This window comes from Peromyscus maniculatus, chromosome 6 (genome assembly GCF_049852395.1).
Source record: "Peromyscus maniculatus bairdii isolate BWxNUB_F1_BW_parent chromosome 6, HU_Pman_BW_mat_3.1, whole genome shotgun sequence".
Taxonomy (NCBI): domain Eukaryota; kingdom Metazoa; phylum Chordata; class Mammalia; order Rodentia; family Cricetidae; genus Peromyscus; species Peromyscus maniculatus.
In genome coordinates, this window is record NC_134857.1 from 81,397,182 (window position 1) to 81,406,520 (window position 9,339).

At 41.5% G+C, this 9,339-nt stretch overlaps 1 long non-coding RNA gene across 1 annotated transcript; it reads left to right on the forward strand.

The window, feature by feature from the left end:
* Positions 1 to 1,194: 1,194 nt before the first annotated feature.
* On the forward strand, positions 1,195 to 9,135 carry LOC143273934 (uncharacterized). The gene is made up of 2 exons (XR_013052271.1): positions 1,195 to 1,290; positions 3,510 to 9,135. It is a non-coding gene; the product is annotated as an uncharacterized LOC143273934 (long non-coding RNA).
* Positions 9,136 to 9,339: the final 204 nt, after the last annotated feature.

Below are 9,339 nucleotides of genomic sequence, written 5' to 3' on the forward strand. Positions count from 1 at the left end.
GACATGCCCTCTAAAAATAAACAGCAACAAAGGAAAGCTAAGACCTGCCTGGGCCGTTTAGTGAGACGGTGTTTCAAAATATAAATAAATATGGGAGCTGGGGGACACAGCTCAGTGACAGAGAATTTGCCCCACAAACCTGAGCTTAGTTCCCAGCACTGTGAGGGAAGGGAGTTCCCAGCTTCGAGAACGATGTGCGCAAAGGCACAGAGGACTTCGGTTGACCAGATATGGGGATGTGCAGCAAAGCCAGGGTTGTCTACCAGAGCCTTGAAAACTGGGGCTTGCCACGTTCCTCTCTAGACCACAGGGACTGACTCTCCACCAGGCGAGTCAGAGTCTGGTATTGATTGAGAAATTAGATTTGTTTTGTCTTGAAACGGAGTTTCTTATGGAGCCCTGGCTGGCTGGGAACTCATTAGGTAGAGCAGCCTGGCTAAGGACTTGTGGCAATCCCCCTGCCTCTGCCTCCTGGGTGCTGAGAGAAGTCTAGCTGATTGTGAAATTAGCATAAAGCATCTATTTTACACAGATTGTTTCACTTTTTCCTTTAAGAGCGTGAAGGGGACCCTGTAGGCATCAGCACAGGCAGTGATTGGAGAAGAGACAAGAATGAAAACCCAGTGCAGATTGATTGACTTCCTCAACCTGGACCAGACTTTGGGGAGTCTAATGCCAGGCAGTTCGTTATCAGCATCTTTAAAACACAGTATGATTTGGGAAAAGGTTTCCAGGCAACAGTCTTTCCAATTCCAGCTGTACAATACCTCTTAAGGTGTGACTACATAAAAACTCTTTTACAAAGTACAGGTGACCATGAGGGTGGCCTCTAGAGCTAAAAGGCCAAGAATCTAATGTGATTTCTGACCTATAGCATAGAGGTCAGCAGGTCATACAGTGCATGTGACATCTCCCCCAAGGACGGATGATGGTCTAGGGAGAGAAGAGTCTGGAATAACCATTCTGGGGAGTTAGGGTAAGGTCTGCCTCCACGGATAGCAAAAAGGTCACCAAGTCATTAAAATCCACTCCCAGCCTTCTGGGTGGGGAAACAAGTATTTTATTTCCTCCACTGAGAAGAGCCCCTGCTTGTTTAACATTCCTGGTTTCCCTAGTGACCTGTGGGCACAAGGACCTTTGTGACCCCAACAAGAGCTGTTCTGACAGAGTCTGAGGCAGAGCATCGGGATTCTTCGGCTTGAAGGAGAAGCACGTCTGGCTGCAGAGCTGGGGTGAAGCAGAGTGCAGAGCTTGGTGATGCAGAGGCAGGGTAGGAGGCATGTGGCATCTGTGAGTAGGGAGTGACAGGGGAGGAGGAGAGGGCTGTCTCTATAGGGCTTGGAGACTCTTGCCAGAGCCTGAGGGACCTCCTTGCAAGGGCAGGTTCAGGCAGGTTTGGGAGCATGCTCCATAGATTTCAGGCAGATATCCAGGTAGAGATTTCTATGGAAGATTTGGATAGACAGGTTGGAAGGTAGGGAAGAGGTCTTGAGTGACAGTACAGGTCAGGGTCATCTCCCTGGAGGTAAATGAGGGCACGGTGAGGTGAATGACAGGAGGGGACAGTGGAGAGTCACAGCAGGTATCCAGTCCCATCTACTAGTGGAGAACAGCATGCAGGTTAGCCTGTAACCCCCATTTCCCTATTTGGAGAACTGGGGCTGATAAACTGACCTCATAGAATTATTGCACAATAATACGCACTCAGAGCGCCTGGTGGCAAGCTATGACATAAGTAATAGATAACTCCTCTTATCCAGGAGTTGAGATCACAGTATGGTGGACAGGAGAGACAGGATGTGGCTGACACCTGCCTCGGGGAACTTGAGACAGTGACTTCTTGAGACAGATCAACAAAAAACCAGCAGAGAAACCACAAAAGGGCGTCAGAGAATCAGAAGATAGATGTGGCTTGGAAGCAAAGGGAGTTGATCCCTCCAAGGAGGAGAGAGGAGAAAGATTTCCTAATGTGACTGACACCTAGATAAAGAGCTGGAAGGAGGAAGAAGAGGAGGAGGGGGAGAAGAGGGAGAGGAGGAGGGGGAGACGGAGGAGGAGGGGGAGATGGAGGAGGAGGGGGAGATGGAGGAGGAGATGGGGAGGATGAAAACTTTCAGAGAAAAGAAATGCAACAGCTGGGTGTAGCAACAGGAGGCTGGAATTCTAGCACTTGGGGAGGCTGAGGCAGGAGGAACTCAAGTTTGAGTCCAGCCTGGGATACAGATCAGAGAGAAAAAAAAAAGATAAGAAAGAAATATGAATGGCTATTGAGGGAGTGGAACTCAGAGGCAGAGCTTATCTCACACATGTGAAGCATGGGCTCATTCTCATACTGTGTGTTTGTGTGTGTTTGTGTGTGTGTGTGTGTGTGTGTGTGTCTGTGTGTGTGTGTGTGTGTGTGTGTCAGATACACAGATGGAAGTTGCCTAATACCACTCATCATTAAAAGAATACATATTTCCACCTTTATATTGGTGAGGATGACACCGTTGGGTAACGTTCAGTGTTGGACAAGACACTGAGACATGGGGCCACTCCCATGATCTATAAGTTACAATATTCACACTACTTTTTTTTTCTTTGCCAGAACCAGTTATCACAATACATCAAGCTGCAAATCAAGCCTGCATGCTTGATTCAGATTTTACACTTCTAAGAATTTGCCCCCTAGCCACCTCACAAGTACACAGCGATGTAGCTTCTGCCATACTAATTATGACAAGGGTTAACGAGCTAAAGAAACAAAAAAAACAGAAGCAAGCCAACTGCCAGCCAGACAAGAGCTGTTGAGATGGAGTGTGGGGTGTCCTTACAACCGGGGTGGCAGGGACTGGGAGGGAAAGGGTTGTGGTGCAAAGACAGGGGCCTTGGAACACGGTGTATGTGTCAAATTGGATAAGTGGAGGCCAGGGGAGAGCAGTCCCCGTTTGTAGTGTGGGCTGACAAGACCGTGGCAACAATTCAACACAGCTTTGTTTGGGTTGGAGAGGGAGAGGAGCCGATGCTGTGCAACGTGAACCTTTCCCCTCGGCCCCATCAATCTTTAATAATGCTTTAAAAATCGGGATATATTTGGTGTCATTGGATTTCTTGTAAATGCTGGTCAAAGGGCTGAGTTCTGTGTCAAGTGCAGCTTGGAGCCAAAAGAGAGTCAGCCAAACAGATGAGACGGGTGAGGAACATCTGGGTTGCAGATGCTTATGTATGCAGAAGCATTTTCTTGAAGGGTATGCAAAACTCTGTTACCAGGGTAACCCCTGGAGAGTGAGAGCTTAGTGTGTTGTACAGAGGTGGACTTGAGCTTCTCAGTTCACGCTTTATTGGCCTTTTAATTTTTTTATTGCTTTGCTTTATTATTCATTGATTTATTAAGATGGGGTCTTGCTGTGTAGCCCAGGGAGGGTAATGCTCCTGCTTCTGCCTCCCATGTGCCAGGATGACAGGCATGTGCTCACACACTCATGCATATTTTTGCTTCTAAAATTACTTTTAAAAATTTCATCCTTCAGATGATGCACTTGAAAACCGTGAGGACCCCGCACCACGTTGAAAATAGCATCTCAGCCTTGCCCCAGATTTTCATCTGCATCACTGTGAAGACCCATCATGGTCCTAAAAATAAAGGTAGAGAAGAAGAGACTGGACCTGCCAAAGGTTTCAGGATGAGTTAATATTCTACCCAGGGGTTAAAACAGCATCAGCAACACCCTGAGCTCCAGGACCAAGCAACTGTTTTCTGAATAATGGATTTCAACTCCATCACATCCAAGTCCCACATGAACATGAAAATACTTCAATTGAAAGAATAGAGCTGACATAAAAAACTCAGAGAACTAACCCTAGATGCATAAATCCCAATTCAGTGACACAAGAAACATGAAAAACCAAGGCAACCCTGATGGTAATATCATCCAAAGAGAATGAGTGAGAGGACTCCTAGGCAGAGAACTCAAAAGAATGATCATAAGTGTCTTGTAAGAAATGAAAGAGGAAAACAAGATCCTGATTGAGAATACAAACAACTGAATAAAATAAGGAAGATGATGTTACATATGTAAGAGGAAGTCAACAAAGAGAAAGAAATACTGGGGGAAAAACAATCTGAAATGTTGGAAATGAAAAACATCAATAAAAAAGACGGGTGAAAAGTCTCTCCAGCAGGAAGGATCAAGGAGATGACAGATCATGTGAGCCCGAGGACAAGGTGGAGGAACTGAGGCAATCAAACATGGATGAAGACGAGTAATACAACGGTCCCAACGTGAATATCAAAGTCTGCGGGACCCTCTGAAGAGACCAAGTATACGGGTTGTTGGCCCTCTTTCTAAAGACTTAGGAAACGTTTTTTTAAAAGAATCAAAAGAGAAAAATTCCCAGAATTAGGAAAAAGATGCCAGTGCAGGTACAGGAGGCTTTTAGGACTCCAAATAGAAAAACTGGAAAAGAACTTCCCCTACCATACTATAATAAAATAATAAATATGCAAATCAAAGAAAGTGCATTGAGAGGGGAAGAGAGAACGCTGACTCGCACAGAAAGACAGCAGGCTGTCAGAGTAACAGAGATTACTCAACGGAAACCCTAACAGCCAGAAGGTCTCGAAATGATGTGTTTCGGTTTCTGAAAGGAAAGAGCTGCCGGCCCAGACTACTATACCCAGCAAAGCTACCTCTCATAATTGGAGGAAAACCCCAACTTTCCATGATAAAAATAGAGGGATTTATACCTGGCAAGGCAACGCTACAGATGATACTTGAAGGTGTCCGTCAGGTTGAAGACAAAAACAAATCTATCCGTGAAGCCACAAGAAAAAGTAAACCATGCTAAACAAAAACAAACAAAAGCAAGAGAAGAGAAAAAATAAATGCTACAAAATAACAAATGACAGGAAGCAATACATATCTTTGGATAATAACTATGAATATTAATGGTCTGAGTCTCCCAACCAAAGGCACTGACTAATAGATTGAATAATTAAAAAAAAAAAAGCAGCAATCATCTATCTGCTGCCTCCATGAAACCCACCTCATGACAAAAGATGGATGCTACCTTAGGGAGAAAGGGGGGAAAAGGAACTCGGAGCAAATGGAACTAGGAGGCAAGCAGACTCTAGTATCTGACAACGTAAGCTTAAACAAAAACTGGTGAGAAAAGATAAAGAAGTGTGCTTCATGCTGTCAGGGAGCAATCCATCGAGAGCATGTCCCAATGCTAAACAGATCCATCACAAACATAGGTGTATCCAGATTCATGAGACAAAATACAAGTTAGCACTACCATGATAGGAGTTAGTGTCTCACTTTTCTGTTGTCGTGAAGAGACACCATGACCAACGCAATGGTACAAAAGAAAGCATTTAATTGAGGACTTCCAGTTTCAGAGGATGAGTCCCTGATCATCATGATGGGAAGCTTGGGAGTAGGCAGGCACACATGGTGCTGGAGCAGCAGCTGAGAGCTTACATCTTATCTACAAATGGGAGGCAAGAGGCAGAGAGCTAACTGTGAATGGTATTTTACACACACACACACACACACACACACACACACACACACACACACATATCCATTTTTTGGGACAAGGTCTCTCAACCTAGCTTTGGCTATCCTGGAACTCACTATGTAGACCAGGCTGGCCTTGAACTCACAGAGATCCGGAGATCCACCTGTCTCTGCCTCTCAAGTACTTAAATTAAAGGCATGCATCACCATGCCCAGCAGGTGTGGGCTTTTGAAATCTCAAAGCCCACCCCTAGTGACATACCTTCTCCACCAAGGACACACCCCCTCCAATAAGGACATATTCCTAATCCTTTGCATTTTCACCAATGGTAGACCAAACACTCAAATATGGGTCTCTGGGAGCATTCTCATTCAAATCACCACAGCTGGTAATTAAAATAACTAATTCTGATCAATTGACATGTCATTTTGCAAAAATAAAATTAACAGAGAAATTAAATGACATTTAAATGACCAATTAAATGACATCACAGATGAAATGGATTTAACAGACATCTAAGAATATTCAATCCAAACACTGAAGAATATACATTCTTCTCAGCAACCTATGGAACTTTACGTAAAGTAGATCACATAATAGGACACAAAGTAAGTCTTAACAAATACAGGGCAAGTGAAATAATGCCATGTATTCTATCTGATTACAATGGAGTAAGACTACAAATCAATACCAAGAGAACCCTCCACATGTATACAACCTCTTGGAGGTTAAATAATAACCTATTGAGCAATGAATGGGTCCTTGAAGAAATCAAGATGGGAATAAGGGAAAAAATAGAATCAAACGAATACACAACATATAAAAATCTATTTGGGACAATTAAAGGAGTCCAAAGAGGGGAGTAAATAGCTCTAAATGCCTACATCAAGAAATCAGAGCGGTCTGAAAGAAATAATAATGTACCACAGGGCCCTGAGAAAAGAACAGGCCAAATCTCTATTCAGTATATGAAAAGAAAGCAAATTCATATCAAAATTAATTAAACAGAAATAAGAAAAAAATAATACAAAGAATGAATGACAGAGTTGGTTCTTAAGAAGATAAACAAGACTGACAAACCTTTAGCCAAAATAGCAAGAGAGAAAACTCAAATTAATAAAATTAGAGATGAAAATGGAGCCATCAAAACAAATGCCTTTGAAATTCAGAAAATCATTGCATGTTACCTTAAGACATATATTGCAGTACATTGGAAATCTAAAGAAATACGTGAATTTCTAGATGCATATGGCCTGCCAAAATTAAACCAGGACAAGATATACTATTTAAACAGATCTGTAGCAAGCAGTGGGATTGAAGTGGTGATTATAAATCTTCCAACTAAAAAAAGAACAGCTCCAGATGGACTCCCTGGTGAATTTTACCAAATCTTTAAAGAAGAAATAAACTGATGCTTCTCAAAGTGTTACCCAAAATCAGAAAGGAAAGGACATCACCAAATTCTCATGAAGCTAGTTCTATCCTGATGCCCAAAGCAGATAAAGATACAACAACAACAACGTACTTATAGACCAATCCCCCAGATGAACACAAACACAAAAAAATTCTTAACAAGAGATTTGCCAACCAAATTCAAGGACATATAAAAAAGATCACTTACCATGGCTGAATTGGATTTATTACTGAGGTGCATGGATGGTTCAATATAAATCAATAAATATTAAACATTGCAAAAATGGACTTAAGGACAGAAATCACATGGTCATTTTTAATAGATGCAGAAAATGCTTTTGACAAAATCCAACACTTTTTCATGCTAGAAGTCCTGAAGAAACTCAGAATTGGAAGGATGTATCTCAACATAATAAAGACTGTATATAACAAACATAGCCAACATCATGTTAAACTGGGAAAAACACAAAGCATTTCCAATAAAATGAGGAATAAGACAAGGATGTTCATCTTCTCTACTCTGATTCAATATAGTGCTGGAATTCTTAGAGCAATAAGATTAGAGAAGCAAATACAAAATATATTAATGGGAAAGACAAAAATCAAAGTATCTGCATTTGCACATATGATTCTATACATAACGGACTTTTTTTTATGCAAGGAAACTCTTACTCAGCAAAGTGTCAGGATACAAAGTTACCATACAGAAGCCATCCTATTTGCTAACGACAAACACACTGAGAAAGAAACCGGGCAAACAATACTATTCACAATAGCCAAACAACAACAACAAAAAAAAAAACCTTTAGAATAAAACTCACCAAAGACTTCAATGAACATTCTAAAACACTAAAGAGAGAGATTGAGGAAGACATTAGAAGACGGAAAGACCTTCAGTGTCACAGATCAGAAGAATCGATATTGTGGAAATGGTCTTCCTACCAAAAGCAATCCCAATCAAAATTTCAGTGACATTCACAGAAACAAAAAGCAAGCACAAAAGACACCGGACAGCCAAAGCAATCCTGGACAAAAGGAACACTGCTGGAGTTATCCCTCATATGTGATTTCAAGTTATCCTACAGAGCCATGGTAATACAACAGCATGCTACTGCATTAACAAACAAACAAACCCTAGATCAATGGAATAGAACAGAGCTTACGAAGCCACACAACTGCAGTCACCCGATCTTTGACAAAGAATACAAAATATACATTGAAAAATACAAAATAATAAATAAAAAATACAAAAATACACATTGGAAAAAAAAAGTCTTTAACAAGTAGTTCCAGGAAACTGGATGTCTACCTATAGAAGAATAAAAATAGAGTTTTACCTTTCATCCTGCGCAAACCATCAGCTCCAAGTGGATAAAGGACCCCAGTGTAAAGCCTGAAACTCTGAACTAGAGAAAAAGGGAGGGAGAGCCCTTCAAGAGGTAAGCAGAGACAAGGACTTTCTGGATAGGATGATAATATGTCAGGAAAGAAGGACAGCCTCAACTAAGACCTCATAAGAGTAAATGCTTCTGTACAGAACAAGAAAGTGTCAATGGCCATGAAGAGGTGGCCTACAAAATGAAGAAAATCTGCCAGCTACACAGAGGATCACTACCTAGACTATCCAAAGAACTTAAGAAACCAACATCAAGAAGATAAATGATGCAATGAAGACCTGAACTACTAAAGAAGAAATACAAATAGTTAATGAACATTTACAAAGTACCCAACACTGTTAGCCATCACTAAAACTACTTAGAGATCCTATCTCACTCCAGGGAGAATGGCTATCAGCAAGAAAACAGGTAACAATGAATACTGGTGAGGACGTGGAAAAGGAGAATTGTTATCCACTGTTAGCAGAAATGTAAATTGGTACAACGACTATAGAAATCAGTGTGGAGGTTTCTCAAAAAAACTAAAGGTAAGACTGCCATATGACCCAACTATACCATTCCTCAACATATATCCAGAGGATGCCATATCTTAGTGAAGGATGTATCAGTGCATCCATATTCCTGGCTGCTTTATTCACAATAGCTAGGAAATGGAATCAGCCTAAATATATGTCAACTGATGAATGGACAATAAAAATATGCAACCTATGCACAATGAATTACTATTCACCTGTAAAGAAAAATAAGACTTTGACATTTGCAAGGAAATGAATGGAACTTGAAAATACTATACTAAGTGAAATAATCCAGCCCAGCAAGACAATTTGTGTTCTCTCTCACTGGAGCCTAGCTTTGAGTTTTTCGATTGGTGTGCTTAATTTGGAGTGTCATTAGAGGTCAGGAAGCTAGAAAGGGCCTGTGGAGTGTAGGAGGCCTTTAAGAGAAGGGATAACAGAATACATGTGATAAGAAAGTAGAGGAAGAGAGGACTACTGGAGGTTAAAGGTTAAGCAAGGATAGGCGTGGA